This window comes from Apium graveolens, chromosome 7 (assembly GCF_009905375.1).
Source record: "Apium graveolens cultivar Ventura chromosome 7, ASM990537v1, whole genome shotgun sequence".
NCBI lineage: Eukaryota > Viridiplantae > Streptophyta > Magnoliopsida > Apiales > Apiaceae > Apium > Apium graveolens.
Genome location: NC_133653.1, coordinates 128,340,664 through 128,356,729, shown reverse-complemented (window position 1 = coordinate 128,356,729; position 16,066 = coordinate 128,340,664).

Genomic DNA, 16,066 nt, shown 5'->3' with positions numbered 1-16,066 from the left:
GGATGGACTCAAGCACAATTTGTTGAGTATCAGTCATCTTTGTGATAAGGGAAACTCAGTAACATTCAATTCTGAAGTATATGTTGTGACCAACAAAAAAAGCAACAAGGTGGCTCTCACTGGAGTGAGAAAAGGAAATATGTGTCTAGCTGACTTCAACTCATCAAATGCAGAATTTGTTACTTGTCTATTTAGAAAGGCAATTCAAGATGAAAGTTGGCTATGGCACAAGAAGATGGCCCACCTTAACTCGAGACTATGTTTGAGCTAGTCAGGAAAGATTTGGTAAAAGGCATTCCACAAGTGGAATTCTCAAAGGATGGATTGTGTGATGCCTATCAAAATGAATAACAGATCAAGGCATCATTCAGAAAGAAGCTTGATTTAACAATTGAAGAACCTTTACAACTACTGCACATGGATTTATTTGGACCAGTCAATATATTTTCCATCTCAAGGAAAAGATACTACCTAGTAATTGTTGATGATTTCTCAAAGTTCTCTTGGACATATTTTCTCGAATACAAAGATGAAGCTAGTGAAATCATCATCGATCACATAAGGCAAATCAACAATCATCCTGATCTCAAAGTAAGGAGAATCAGGAGTGACAATGGAACTGAGTTTAAAAATTCTGTGATAAGATTGTTTTATGAAGAGAATGAGATTATGCATGAGTGTTCAGCAGCAAGAACTCCATAACAAAATGGAGTGGTGGAAAGGAAGAACATTACCAAGTGGGAACAAGGTATGGAAGCTGGTACACAAACCTAAAGGAAAGAATTCAATTGACACCAAGTGGGTATTCAGAAACAAGATGGATGAAAATGGCATAGTGGTCAGGAACAAAGCTAGATTGGTTGCTAAGGGCTATTGTCAACAAGAAGGAATAGATTTTGATAAAACTTTTGCTCCTGCTGCAAGACTTGAAGCCATCAGAATTTTCTTAGCCTATGCAGCCCATGCCAATTTCAAGGTATATCAAATGGATGTCAAGAGTGCCTTTATGAATGAAGATTTGGATGCTGATTATGCAGGTTGTAAAATTGATAGAAAAGGTATAATAGGAACCTGTTAATTTCTAGGAAATAAGCTAGTATCCCGGTTTAGTAAAAAACAAAATTCAATCTCTACTTATATAGCTGAGGCTGAATACATTGTTGCCGGTAGTTGTTGTGCACGGATTTTATGAATGAAAAATGAAATGTTGGACTATGGTCTACAAGTGAATAAGATTCATATTTTTTGTGATAACACAAGTGCCATTGCAATTACTGAAAATCTAGTACAAAATTCAAGGAACAAGCACATTGACATCTAGTACCACTTCATTAGAGAACATGTCATGAATGGTACTGTGGAACTTCATTTTGTTCCAAGTGAGAAGCAACTTGCAGACATCTTTACCAAGCCGCTTGATGAATCCTCCTTTACTAGGTTGGTAAGTGAGTTAGGTATGCTTAACTAATTATAATTTATTTTAGTGTCTAAGCAAATTGAAATGCATCCAGAGTAAAATTTGATGCTTACTGATTAAAGATGAAATTTTGGCTAAGTAAAAATTTATATCTCGACGGATGTTCATTATTCGTTGAAAATGAATATCCGTTGAATCTCATTATCCGTTGAGGTATCAAACATTACTCTGGGTACTTTTATCCTTATCCGTCGAATTGCTCTCAATCTTAGCCGTCAATTATAAGCATTATTCGTCGAATTTACTTACAACCTGTATGTATATTTCAATAGATATTTTTAGAATTTTGACAATTTACCTTATTTTTTAAACAGCTATTTTGGGCTAATTTGATTGGTCACTTTATTTTACTTTTTAAATTTTGACAGTTTATTTCTGAGAAAGTATAAAAGCTAATTTCATTTCTACTTTTATGTTTGTCAAGCAATTTCTCTAACTCTCTTCTTCTCCAAAAGCAAAAACTCCCTTTCTGCAACTAATTTCAATCACAGCTATGTAACTAGTAGTCAAAATCATGTCCTCAACTGGGTATGTTTATAAAAAGAACAACTTTGTGGCTTTGGTGAAAGAAAAACCATCAAAAAACGACGATTGTTCAAGCAAATTCTAGTATCTGAAGACTATCACAAAATGATGGACTTCATCCTGAACTGCAAACTGAGTTATGCCATGCTTGAGTCTCCAACCATTTACTCTGAAGTTATCGAGGAAATTTGGACTACATCAGTGTTTAACTCAAAGGATAAAATGATTACCTTCACTCTCAAAGGTAATGAACACTGTATTAACTATGGTATAATTGAAAAGTGCTTTAAACTACCTGAGAATAACACACTTGCTCCACACACAGACACTGATGTGAGCAACATGCTAATTTCTATAGGTTATGCTCTTAATGCCACTAAGTTATGTGATGTTAGGAGAATGGGTCTTAGAAAAGAATGGAGCTTTTTGTGTGATTCTTTTATCAAGGTGTTTTTTTGAAAAGTCGGTAATTTTGATGTTTTTACTTATCCACTTGTTTACATGCTTTATATGCTTCTTAGTGATAAGTATTTCAATTTCAGCACATCAGTTATGTATGAATTAGGGAGTAAACTAGGGTATATTAAGAAGAGGTCCAAAACATATATTATGCTAGATTCTTTATGATGTTAGCTAATTTTATTTCTTAGGATCTCTCAATTAAGAAACCTACAAACAAGTTAGATTTTCGGGTCCAAGAGAGAAGAATTATTGCTGACCTCAACAGGGAAAATCACCACAAGGATGTCCCCCTTGTTTACATGCCAATTATGGAACAGCCTCAGGTAAGTGAGGTAAATATTTTTGTTCTTACTACTTCTCAACTACCAGTTTCTTTGCAATCAACTGTGGCTATGGCACCTGTGTCAGTGACCAAACCGGTGCTTACCCATGCCACAAAACCAAGAATTTCAAAATCCAAGTCAAAGAAAGCCCCCTCTAGTTTCTCCCAAAAGAAGCTAGTTATAACATCCACTAAAAACCAAGAGGGGAGTGTGAAGGGAAGTAAGTCTGGCGAGGTACAGGGTAAATATAAAAGAAGCCCTAGGAATAAGGAGGGAGAGGTGTGTGTAACCCAACCTAGCCACACTGCAGTTTCCCAACAAACTGTAGTGCTTAATAAGGACTCAAGCCCGTTACTAGTTTAATCCTCTCAAAAGGATGTTACTATTGAAACAAGCTCTTATCCAAGAGCACAGGCCAAGAGGGTTAGGGACACAGGGTGCACACACTGTGCAAACTGCAGTCAAAGACTCAGTTATAGCACCTTCTCAAAGTCAGGTTGATGTGGCTCTTGTAAATATGGAGTCGCAACCAAAATCTTTAATAATAGAAGAACCTCACACACGAAACTCACCCACAAATTCTCTGGATGTGGACATGATTCACACGTCAATTCCTGATTCTACATCTTTAACACTCATGGAGAAGCCAAAATCTACACCAGGTTAGCATCATTTTTTAGATGATTTGTTGGCTCACTTGCCATTTCTTTCTGATTCTATTGAGAAATATGTACAAAATCTCAAATCAATCACCACAGATTCTACAGTAGTTTCTACTCCAAACTCTGTCATTTCTACTATCTCGATGGATATTATTCATCTGTTGACTAGTGATTGTATCTCGACGGACGTGCTTAACAACAATCATCCGTTGACACTTTCAACTACTGCTTCGACGGATGTTTCTCATCCATTGACTATCACTGCACAACTTGAAATCTTAACTGTTGTCACAAGTGCAGATGATTTAGTAGTTATTCAATCACTTCTAGGATTGAGGGAAGGGAGTGGACAAAGTAAGAGGATGAGTTGCTCTCAGGAAAAATGAGAGGAAAAGAGTGAAAATCTGCAAGCTATTTCTTTTAGCTTAGAGAAAGTGAGTGAGTGGAGTCCCACCTTAGTAGGTGAAGGTGAGGGTGTGAGCATGAGAAGCCAAGGGGATCCCTTGATGCAAGAAAAAAGAGAAAATGAGAGAAAAGCAGGTACTGAAGAATGGGAAGAGCCCATTGTTAGTGAGTTAAGGGATGTCAATAAGAATGATAAGAAACAGCTATTTCAGTAAGATTATCAAGCTGTCTTAGACTCTGTTTCTTATGAATCTGAGGCATTTACTCACCCTGTTTCAGCTTATTAAGTCTTGGCTGAACAGGATAATGAGGCTGCTGAGAGAATTCTAAACTTGGTACACATAACTGCTTCTATGCAAAGGGCCAAGGATGCAATCACTGCCATGCCCTCCACAGCTGGTGATGATTTTGATTATCCAACTGGTAGTTTTGAGGATATGTTTGGGGATGAAGATGATAATGAAGGAAATTTTATGCACATAGGGGGAGAAGCAGGCCCTAGCTCAAGTACAAACACTCCATCTTGGATGTTTAGCAAAGAATGTGATGTGCACCATTTCAAATCAACTCTCTTTCACATAATTCAACAGACTCAGACAGCTCTTCAAGCTACTACAAATTCCAACACCAAGAGACTTCTTCAAGCACACCTTGAGTCTCTTCAACTGCACCAAATCCAATCTCTAAAGCAAACTCAAGATGTAACTGAGCTCAAGACAGAAATTGGTCAAGTAAAAAATGACATCATTGTAAGATTGGAGGCTACCTTTCCTAACACAACAATGTTAGATATCAACAGACAGCTTAGGAAAAACTCTGATCTAGTCAGCAAGGTGGACTTTTTAGACACCAGGCTCAAGACCCTGGAAACCTCAATCACTCAAATACAACTCCATCAACCTCAACAAACACTGCTTCTTCAAAAGTTGGTGGCTGCAGAAACCTCTACCCCTACTCAACTTGATGCTAACAAATAGGGGGAGAAAGGTTCCATCATTCCAGTTAGTCAGGAAGAGTCAATCAGTGAGGGGGAGAAAGTGCTCAACATACAAGTCGGCAAGGTGATTGTTCCAGCAATTACTCTCTCTAAGCCACCAACTCTTGATATCATTGATTTAATCAATATAGCAACATATGAATTGGAGCTGAATGAAAAATTAAAGAAGCTTGATGAAAACATCAAGAAGAAGTTTGGTCCAATTGATAAGCAAGGCAAAGTCTTCTCTCATTTCTCCCAATTGAGACCAATTTCAGCAAATGACATGAGCTTAGGGAACATAGAAAGAGGTCGATCCTCATCTAATAAATCTTTAACGGCCAATGTGATTTCTAAACCCAAAAGAAATTATCCAAAAAATTCAGAAAAAAATCCATTGGACCTAATGTATGAAACCCTTAAGCCAGATGAGAAGAAGCTGCTTGGAAGGTCTATAGCTTTCTTCAAAGATCCTAGAGACTCAGTCTCAAAGAAGAGAATAGCCAAAATCTATAAGAATGGGAAAATGATCTGTGTGGTAGCTGGACATCCACAGTTTGCCAATGCTAAGAAAGAAGAAAAGGTGAGGCTCAAATAACAACAAAAGCAAGCTACTTTAGATGCCAAGAACCTAGCCAAGAAACCTGTAACCACAGAAGTTGTTTTGCCTACTGTGACAACTGAGAATCTGAGTGAAGGAAAGCAAGAAAAACCAAAGCAGACTAAGAAATTTAGATACAAGCTCAAACCCAAGAGGATGTTGGATTTTGATGAAGATAAGGAAGAATACATTCCAACCAAATCTACTACTTCAAGTCAAACATATATGCCCACAGTGGAACAAGATGAATTCAAGGTTCACCCTGACAAGAATTTCCATGCTGAAACCATAATTCCCAAGGATGAACCTATAGATTGGGAAAGCCTACCTCTTCTAGATCTAAACATTCCAATCCAAGTCAAGCGAAGAAAGTCAAGGAAAAGAGCAATCAAGAAGGTCAAGCATGTTAGACTTCAATCCAAATCACTAGCCACACCCAAACCAACTGTCAACAAGGGAGATCAACTTTTCATTTGTGACATTAAAGAATTCTCAGACATAAATCTTTATATGGAAGAGATAGATGAAGTTAGAGCCATTGATGCTTACAGACATCTTCCAGAAAGATTAGTCTTCAAGTACAAGAGTGGAAGAGAGATGACTTGGCCCCTTCACAGAAATCTCAATGAAGGCTAATCTACTCTGGTGACCATCTTCTCCTCAATCAAGAAGAACTTTGGGTTTAACATAGTTGCCAAGAAAATGGTACTAAACAAGATTGAGGAGACAAGGAATAGCTAGAGAGGACCAAATGCACTCCCAAGAGTATTAACAATTCCTTTTACTAGAGATAGGGTACATTTGAGGCCATACTGGATAATGGAGTTCAAAGATGAAAAATGCATCAGAAGATTCTTCAGATTGGAAGATCAGCTAAAGATTTCAAGCAATGAAACTCTCATGGAGATGCAAGAAAAGCTAGATTAGACATATGAAGATGAATCTGAGTTCTACAGGAAACTCCAATACCAGATTGAGGAAAACAATGTGAAGTTGGCAAAGAAGTTCAGACAGTCAAGGAAATAAGCTAAATTTGCTCAGTCTAGAGGAGTACCTTGAAAAAGGCCTGTGAGATTCTCTACAATCCATCCTCTTTATGTTTTTTAAATGAATTGCAACACTTATAAATTTTATCTACTATAATTCAATCTGTATTCATAGGGTGTTTTGTTATCATCAAGTTTCTCTTAATTTATGGCTACAATTCCATTAGACAAAAATTGGGGGAGATTGTTAAGAATATGTTGTGAACTTGATGATAAGTTAAAAAAAACACTTAGTAGATATCATTTAGTGTATTTGTAGCTTTCAATGGATGATCACTTCAATATCCATTGAAAGAGTAGCTTATGTTACAATAAGATTAGTAGCACATTTCTGCATATTATAATGTCTTAGAGAACTACATGTTGTAGAATGTTTTAAGTCATGTTAACTCCTAGATTGATATACAAGATAGGTTGGCTAAGTGTAAATATCAGATGTCTTGTAATCTTGTATAAATGAAGTAGAGTTAACTGCTATGAAGATAGTCTCAACGGATGTTCCACAAGGCCTCAACGGATGATCAACTAAGTCTCAACGGATGATCAACCAGACTCGAAACGGATGATTCAACAAAGTTTCAATGAATGATCAATCTGAGTTTCAACGGATGAACAAATTCAAAAGAACAGTTTATAGTGACTTGACAGTCACATGCATTGATTGTATGCAAATGGAATGTGGCAGCCTAATTACAGGTTCTAGAGAACAAAGAAGCATTTCCATTTCCATGCTAAACTGAAGATATTCAAATATGCTGGATTGAGAAATGAAAAAGCATGAGATTAGACTAGAAACATTTTGTCTTATTTATTTATCTTTTTATCATATAACTTGGTGATATATAAACCAAGTGCAACAAGTAGAATTTTATCCAAGCAATTAAGCAATTACCAGAGAAATAGAAAAAGCTACATCTGTAAAGAATTTCTCTATTCTTGTGAGTTCAACTTATAAGCAGCTGTGTACAATATTGTAACACAGAGTTCTCTTATTAATATATATCTCTGGTGGAAAAGTTCAATCCACCAGAAAGTTTTTAAAAACTTATATTTGAAAACTTTGTATTTTAATTTCATCAATACTTTCATTTTGTACCATATCCAAATCAAACACAGTTATATATTCATATTAGAATTGTTCTTAATATCAAAAAGTAGCCAGAATTACATTCAACACCCCCTTCTGTAATTCTATGTTAGATTGTTAGGGAATAACAAGTAGTATATGTGGGTATCAATATGTTATGTGTTAAAATATCATGAAATGATAAGATCGTTTGGTGGCAGTTGATTGGTATACTTGTTGGTGGTTTGACTGATTGTTGGTGTCGGCTTGAGTCCGACTGGAAGTCAATAGTACAGAGGATGTGTTGCCCATCTTTTTAGAAAATTTCCTACTTTTAAAGGAAAAAATATACTTTCATGTGTTATTAACCTCTCCGTTGGATACTCCAAACGATTGCGATTTCGGTTTTTTTGAAAAAAGTTTTTTTATAGCCAAACCGACTTTATATAATTGGTCTTTAATTTCATTTAGCTAGTCATAACTTAGTTCAATTGATCAAATAAAGAGAGTTAATTGATTAATTTTGTCTGCAATAATGTTTTTATGAAGGACTTGGATATATACCAAAGTAGAACGACAAAGTAATAAGAATTACTCTAGAATACCAAAAAACTCGTGAATACCAGTATCCGATGTATGGTAGAAGTTGGCAATAAAAATAGGTGAGCTAAAGATGGGGAGATATTTTTTATTTAGGGAAGAAGGTATATAAATTATACGGATCCCAATAATTTGAAATATATCTTCATTCGAGAAAGTCAAAAATTAGACAAAGGATAGTTGCAATGGGTTAGAAATGATAATTGCACGATTAGCAATTATTTGAGCAAGGCTAATGAGGTAGCCGATAGTCTCAGCGAAAATGAAAGTTTAATTTTATTAATTTTATTAGCAAGGATAGTAAAAAGAGTTCGAATAGTTGGGAATGTGAAGCTTTCATTCCAGAGTTAGCTACATGAATGGTTTATTTAATGATGAACCAATCAGTACTATTGGAAGAAAGATTCGGATATGCTAAGAAAAATTACGAGCCCGGAGAAGGAGAACTTAACTAGGAAAGGAAGTGGAATCAAAAGGATGATAAAGAAATTTTATAAGTTGCCCAGGATGTAAGTAAGTTATGGAGATAATGTATGTCAGATCTAAAGTAAATAACGTAATGGAACGTCTATAACTTGAGATAGAGAATTCGTTCTGAGAATACGATTAAATACTGAAAGATAAAAGAAAATATTGATAGGCTTAGTATGAGAAAGGAGATGATGGAACATATAAGTAAAGGTTATATCTACCGAAAAATCAAGGCCGGCATCAAAGGTCCAATACAGTATTATAACCGTGTTTGAAAGGGGTACATCTCGTTAAGGGATGTCGTAGTAAAATCACTTGAGAACCAAAGCCAAAGGAAGTATTAATTGAATTATTATTGATATGTTAACAAAACCTAATCATTCTCTTTTTAATGAACAGTTTACTCGATAAGTAAGTCCAATATTGCTTAAAGGAGATTATGGTACATCACCAAAATCAAGTATTGATTATAATTGATCGATATTATTACTTGACCTAAGATTTTGGCCGAGATGTTGAGAACGTTGTGAATCATGTCGAATTGGAATGTTGTATACCACCCATGAATGAACGAGCACCAAGTAGGGTAAGCTAAAAGAAGGAATTTGGCTAAACCATGATAAATCCAGAGATTCAAGTTGTTCCAAGAGTATGGTAAAGTACAAAATGTAAAAGGAGACTTTTGGATAATATAGCGTGAAGAAAGGGACAAATGTTATATGTGACTGAACGTCAAGGGAAAACATTGCAATAAGGTCCGTATAGGAATTTTCTAGAACCAAAATAAAGGATAACACGATTTAGAATATTTCCATGATATCTAACGGTTAATAGATTTTTTTATAAATGGTAAGAGATTTTCGCTCGACGAATAAATTCAGAAGTGAGTGAAGGACATTATGGGATGATAAAATATTCGTATGTCAATCGTATCTGTTAGATATATTTGATAATGTCATGGCTAATATGTTTTATGTTTAGCTTTCAGATCTTACGTGAACAGGATAAATCAGTACTTAACTGTTGATCAGTACTTATACTGGAAGTCAGGACTTAAGGATATCAGTACTTATATTATCAGGAGATAATCATCAGAAGATAGATATCAGAACTTAAGTGCTGAAGGACAATCAGATAAGGACAGTAGCTGATTAAAGGAAAGAAGATCGAGATAAACATAAGAAGAGATATGCATGAAGAAGGAATTCCGTGAAGAATGGAATACTTGGAAGAAAAGATATCTGATTGATATATTTTAGGAAGCAGAATTATATTCCATATCAATTAGCGATTATCTTGTAACTGTGTAGTATATAAACACAGACATAGGGTTTACACTATAAGTGTTATCATTATTAGAAAAGATTATTCATTGTAACCCTAGCAGCTCTCGTGATATTTGTTCATCACTGAGAGGTAACAGTTCCATACTGTAACAGAGTTTATTGTTTCAATAAAGTTTGTTTTCTGTTACTTAAGTTCTTAAAGTTCGATTTAAGTGTACTATACACTATATTCACCCCCTCTACAGTGTGTGTGTGACCTAACAATTGGTATCAGAGCCTATCTGTTAACTTACATACAGTTAAAGATCCAAACACAGTCATGTCGGACACAGAAACTCCAACTAAGCCTACCACAACTGAGGAACCACCAAAGACACAAATTCAGAGTCGGTATGAGACCATCAAAGTCCCCATACTGAGACCATCTGAATATCCCATATGGAAGGTAAGGATGACCATGTTCCTGGAAGCAACAGATCTAGAATACCTGGATAGAATCAAGGAAGGTCCTCACAAACCAACCAAACTCGCTGTTGCAGTTGCAGGTGAAGCAGCAAAGACCGTACCAAAGGAGAAGAGTGATTATACTGCTGAGGACATAGCATCAATTGCTAAGGATGCTAAGGTACGACACTTACTGCATAGTGCTATTGATAATGTAATGTCAAACAGGGTAATCAACTGCAAGACTGCTAAGAAGATATGGGATGCTCTGGAAACAAGGTGTCAGGGAACTGACACAATTAAGAAGAACAGGAAGACAATACTCACTCAAGAGCATGAACACTTTGACTTAAAGACTAATGAGTCATTGAATGATTTATATGATAGATTTGTCAAACTTTTGAATGATTTGTCATTGGTTGATAAAGAGTATGATCTTGAAGATTCAAACCTTAAGTTCCTGTTAGCTCTTCCTGAATGCTGGGATTTGAAGGCAACGATAATAAGAGACAACTACAATCTTGATGAAATAACTCTTGACGAAATCTATGGAATGCTCAAGACTCATGAGCTGGAGATGGAACAAAGAAGCAAGAGGAAATGAGGAAAGTCAAGGACAGTTGCTCTTAAGGCTGAAGAAGAATTCCCCAAAGCAGCTTCCTCAAAGAAAGACAAGGGTAAAGCTCTTTTCATAAAGTCTGATACTGAGTCATCAAGTGCTGAGAGTGATGATGACTCAGATTCTGAAAGCTTGCCTGAGACTGATGCTGATGAGGAGATGATGAAGCTGTGTGCTCTTATGGTGAAAGGAATCACAAAGATTGCATACAGGAAGTTCAGGAAGGGAAAGAAGTTTTCCAGGAAAAGCATAAGTTCTGATAAGAAGAATTTCAGAAGATCTGAAGCCAGAGGAGGAAAGTCTGACAGAGGAAATTACACCAATGTTAAATGCTATAACTGTGGTGAGAAAGGCCACATATCTCCTGACTGCAAGAAGGTAAAGGGTGACAGAGGCAAGGCTCTTGTCACAAAGCAGAAAAGCTGGACAGACACCTCAGACTCTGAAAGTGAGGAGAACTATGCATTGATGGCAAATGCTGATAAAGAAAGTGCTGAGAGCAGTTCTGAAGCTGCTGAAACAAAGGAAGAATAAGAATATTAACTCCTTACCTTCAAAATCAGGAGTTAAGAGTCAGTCTGTTAGATACAAACCACAAAATCCTTGTTTTCATTGTGGTAGTTTATGGCATTCCATTTATACTTGTAAGGAATATCATAGTTTGTACTATGATTATTATCAAATAAAACCTTCTTTGAAGAAAGCTTCCATTGTTCCTTCTAGTGTAAATTCTGATTCAAAGTCTGATAGTGTAAATTCTGATAAGAAAAATGTTAACATAAACTCTGATGCTAAATCCGCTGCAAATGTTAACAAACTTAATAAGGCCAAAGGATCCAAGCAAGTCTGGGTCCTTAAAACTAATAATTAGTGGTCTTTGTGATTGCAGGGCAACAGGAAAAATATTCTAGTTCTGGACAGTGGATGTTCAGGACATATGACTGGAAATAAGGCCCTGCTATCAGACTTTGTGGAGAAAGTTGGCCCAAGTGTTTCTTATGGAGATGGCAACATTGGAAAAACATTGGGATATGGCAATATCAATCTTGGAAATGTCATAATTAAACAAGTAGCTCTGGTCTCAGGACTTAAACATAACCTACTGAGTATAAGTCAAATCTGTGACAGAGGTTATCATGTTGATTTCTTTGAAGAACACTGTGAAATTGTGAGTAAATCTAAAGGCAAAGTTGTTCTGAAAGGATACAGACGTGGTAACATTTATGAAGCTAAGCTTTCAACCAGTACTGATGGTTCTGCAATCTGTCTGATAAGTAGAGCATCAATTGAAGAAAGCTAGAATTGGCATAAGAAACTCTCTCATTTAAATTTCAACAATATAGATGAACTGGTCAAGAAAGATCTTGTGAGAGGATTGCCAAACACAGTATTTGCTCCTGATGGTCTTTGTGATTCATGTCAGAAAGCCAAACAAAGAAAATCTTCATTCAAGAGCAAGACTGATTCATCAATTCTTGAGCCTTATCATCTTATACATGTTGATCTATTTGGTCCAGTAAATGTCATGTCTATTGCAAAGAAGAAGTATGTGTTGGTCATAGTGGATGAGTTCACCAGATACACATGGGTGTATTTCTTGCACACAAAAACTGAAACTGCATCTATCTTGATTGATCATGTCAAACAGCTGGATAAAATGGTCAAAGATTCTGTGAAAATTTTAAGGAGTGATAATGGCACTGAGTTCAAGAATTTGATAATGGAAGAGTTCTGCAAAAGCCATGGAATAAAGCAGGAATTTTCTGCTCCTGGAACTCCACAGCAAAATGGAGTTGTTGAAAGGAAGAATAGAACTCTCATTGAAGCTGCACGTACAATGCTTGAAGAAGCAAAGCTTCCAACCTATTTCTGGGCTGAAGCTGTGCAGACTGCTTGTTTTACTCAAAATGCAACACTCATTAACAAGCATGAAAAAACACCATATGAGATGGTGAAGAAAAAGAAGCCAAATCTGAAATATTTTCATGTATTTGGATGCAAGTGTTTTGTTCTCAAGACTCATCCTGAACAGCTATCAAAGTTTGATCTAAAAGCTGATGAAGGAATCTTTGTTGGATATCCACTTTCCACAAAAGCCTTCAGAGTCTATAATTTGAGAACAAAAGTGGTCATGGAATCTATCAATGTCTCTTTTGATGACAAGAAGATCACTGGTCTTAAAGATTTCATTGACCATGATCAGCTGAGATTTGAAAATGAAGACTCATATTCTGATACTGAAAATCCTGACAGTCTAAGTCCTGATACTGCAAACTCTGATGGATTAAACTCTGATGTTATTGAAACTGTGGTGACTACGTTAAAGGAAGATGCACCTATGCAGGGGGAGCATACTCAAGATCCTATCACATCTCAAGAAACATCCGAACATGCATCTGGCTCTTCAAGTTCTGACTCGTCAAGTTCTGATAAGCCAAGTTCTGATAGTGCTGAAAATCTAAATACTGAAGAATCCAACTCAGAGAGCATAGTTTCAGGGGGATCATTAGAAAATGAAAATGAAGATAGCATGGATCATGGGGGAGCATCCAGTTCTAGAGAAAACCTTCCATCTGCAAGGAAGTGGACAAAATCACATACACCTGATTTGATAATTGGAAATCCTGATGCAGGTGTCAGAACTAGAACAGGTACTTCAAATGAGTGTCTTTACAATTCTTTTCTCTCTCAGACTGAGCCAAAGAAAGTGGAAGAAGCTCTTCAAGATGCTGATTGGGTGCAAGCAATGCAGGAAGAGTTGAATGAATTTGAAAGAAACAAAGTCTGGACCCTAGTACCAAGACCAAAGAATAGATCTGTTGTTGGTACAAAGTGGGTATTCAGAAATAAAACTGACAGTGATGGCATAATTACAAGGAATAAGGCAAAGCTGGTTGCAAAAGGATATTCTCAACAGGAGGGAATTGATTATGATGAAACATTTGCACCAGTTGCTAGGTTAGAAGCCATAAGGATATTTTTGGCTTATGCTGCTCACAAAAAGTTTACTGTCTTTCAAATGGATGTGAAAAGTGCTTTTCTCAATGGAGAATTGGAGGAAGAGGTATATGTTGAACAACCTCCAGGTTTTGTAGATACCAAACATCCAGACTACGTCTACAGACTTGACAAAGCACTTTATGGACTTAAGCAAGCTCCTAGAGCATGGTATGAGACTTTAGCTCAGTTTCTTCTGGAAAGTGGATTCCACAGAGGGACAATAGACAAAACACTGTTCTACCTCAACCATGGAAAGGAATTACTTCTGGTCCAGATTTATGTTGATGATATCATTTTTGGATCTACAAATGACAAACTTTGCAAGAAGTTTGCCAAACTAATGCAGTCAAGATATCAGATGAGTATGATGGGGGAACTTAGCTATTTTCTGGGCCTTCAAGTCAAGCAGAATGAGGAAGGCACTTTTATTTGTCAAACCAAGTACACCAGAAACTTGCTAAAGAAATTTGGAATGCAAGATTTTTCAAGTGCATCCACTCCAATGGCCACTGCAACAAAACTGGATAAGGATACCGGTAAATCAGTAGATATTACTGACTACGGAGGTATGATTGGCTCTCTACTCTATCTAACTGCTAGTAGACCTGATATCATGTATGCTACCTGTCTTTGTGCAAGATTTCAAGCAGATCCAAGAGAACCTCACTTAACAGCTGTAAAAAGAATCTTTAAGTATCTTAAAGGAACAGCTGCTCTGGGATTATGGTATCCTAGAGAATCAGATTTTAAACTAATAGGTTACTCAGATGCAGATTTTGCAGGTTGCAAAATTGACAGGAAAAGCACAAGTGGAAGCTGCCAATTTCTTGGAGGCAGATTGGTTTCTTGGTACAGCAAGAAACAAAAGTCAATTTCCACATCAACTGCAGAAGCAGAGTATATTGCTGCAGGAAGCTGTTGTGCACAGATTCTTTGGATGAAGAATCAGTTACTGGATTATGGGTTAACATATTTCAAAATCCCTATTTACTGTGATAATCAAAGTGCTATTGCTATGACAGATAATCCAGTTCAACACTCAATGACAAAGCACATCAGCATCAGGTACCACTTCATCAGGGAACATGTGGATGAAGGTACAGTGGAATTGCATTTTGTTCCCACAGATCAACAATTGGCAGATATCTTCACAAAACCATTATGTGAAGCTACTTTTACAAGATTGGTAAATGAACTTGGAATGGTTTCAGGTTCTTTCTCTAAATCTGCTTAGACTTGTTCTATGAATCAGACTTTATGCTCAGTATTTACAGAATTAATCTCATTGTATATTCTGTGCTTAATTGATAAATGTCTTTAAGTACTGACTGTTGTCTGATATATGTTTCTAAACTATGATAAGTGATATGTTTGTTCTAGTACCTATTCATTCCTATGAGGATAACTGTGCTAGATACTGACCTAGTAGTCTTCAATAAACAAATGATTCCATGGAAGAAGTAATTATTTCAGTGGAAATCTTATGACACTAGCAAATTCTGATAACTGAGCTTAGTTAAGTTTACTTTGTATATCTTATTACTAAGTCACAAATTAGAATAATGCTACTCATCTGTTAAGTTCTGATACTAGTAAAACTGCTGAATGTACTAAGTGCTGATAAACCTCTCTTATCAAAAGAAAAAGCAAAAAGATCAAAGATTAAAATCAGGTACTCCTTTGAGATCTAGAGTAAAACTGTGGAAGGGACGACCCAAGTGCATTGCTGGTATTAAGTAAATATGCATCAGAAAAGCAAACTATTTTCTTGGTGACTTTTCACACTCTATGATTACTGGAGAAATACTCTGAAAATAGCATATATTCTGATAAACAGTCGTGACTCACTTACACTGAGAAGCCACTGTAAAACAGAATTGCAAAAGATGCATAAAATTAGCACAAAACAGTTGAGATGGACTCTAGCATGAACTCATTCATCCGTAGGTTTCAGGACAATGACAGATCTTCAGCAATATTTTAGTTATGCCTTATTTCTAAGATGTACTGAAGTAAATCAGACTTTACTCTTTGTCTGTTTTTAGCTTAATGCACACACTAATCACTCCATCTGAATGATGAAAATTTCTGTGGTGGTCTATA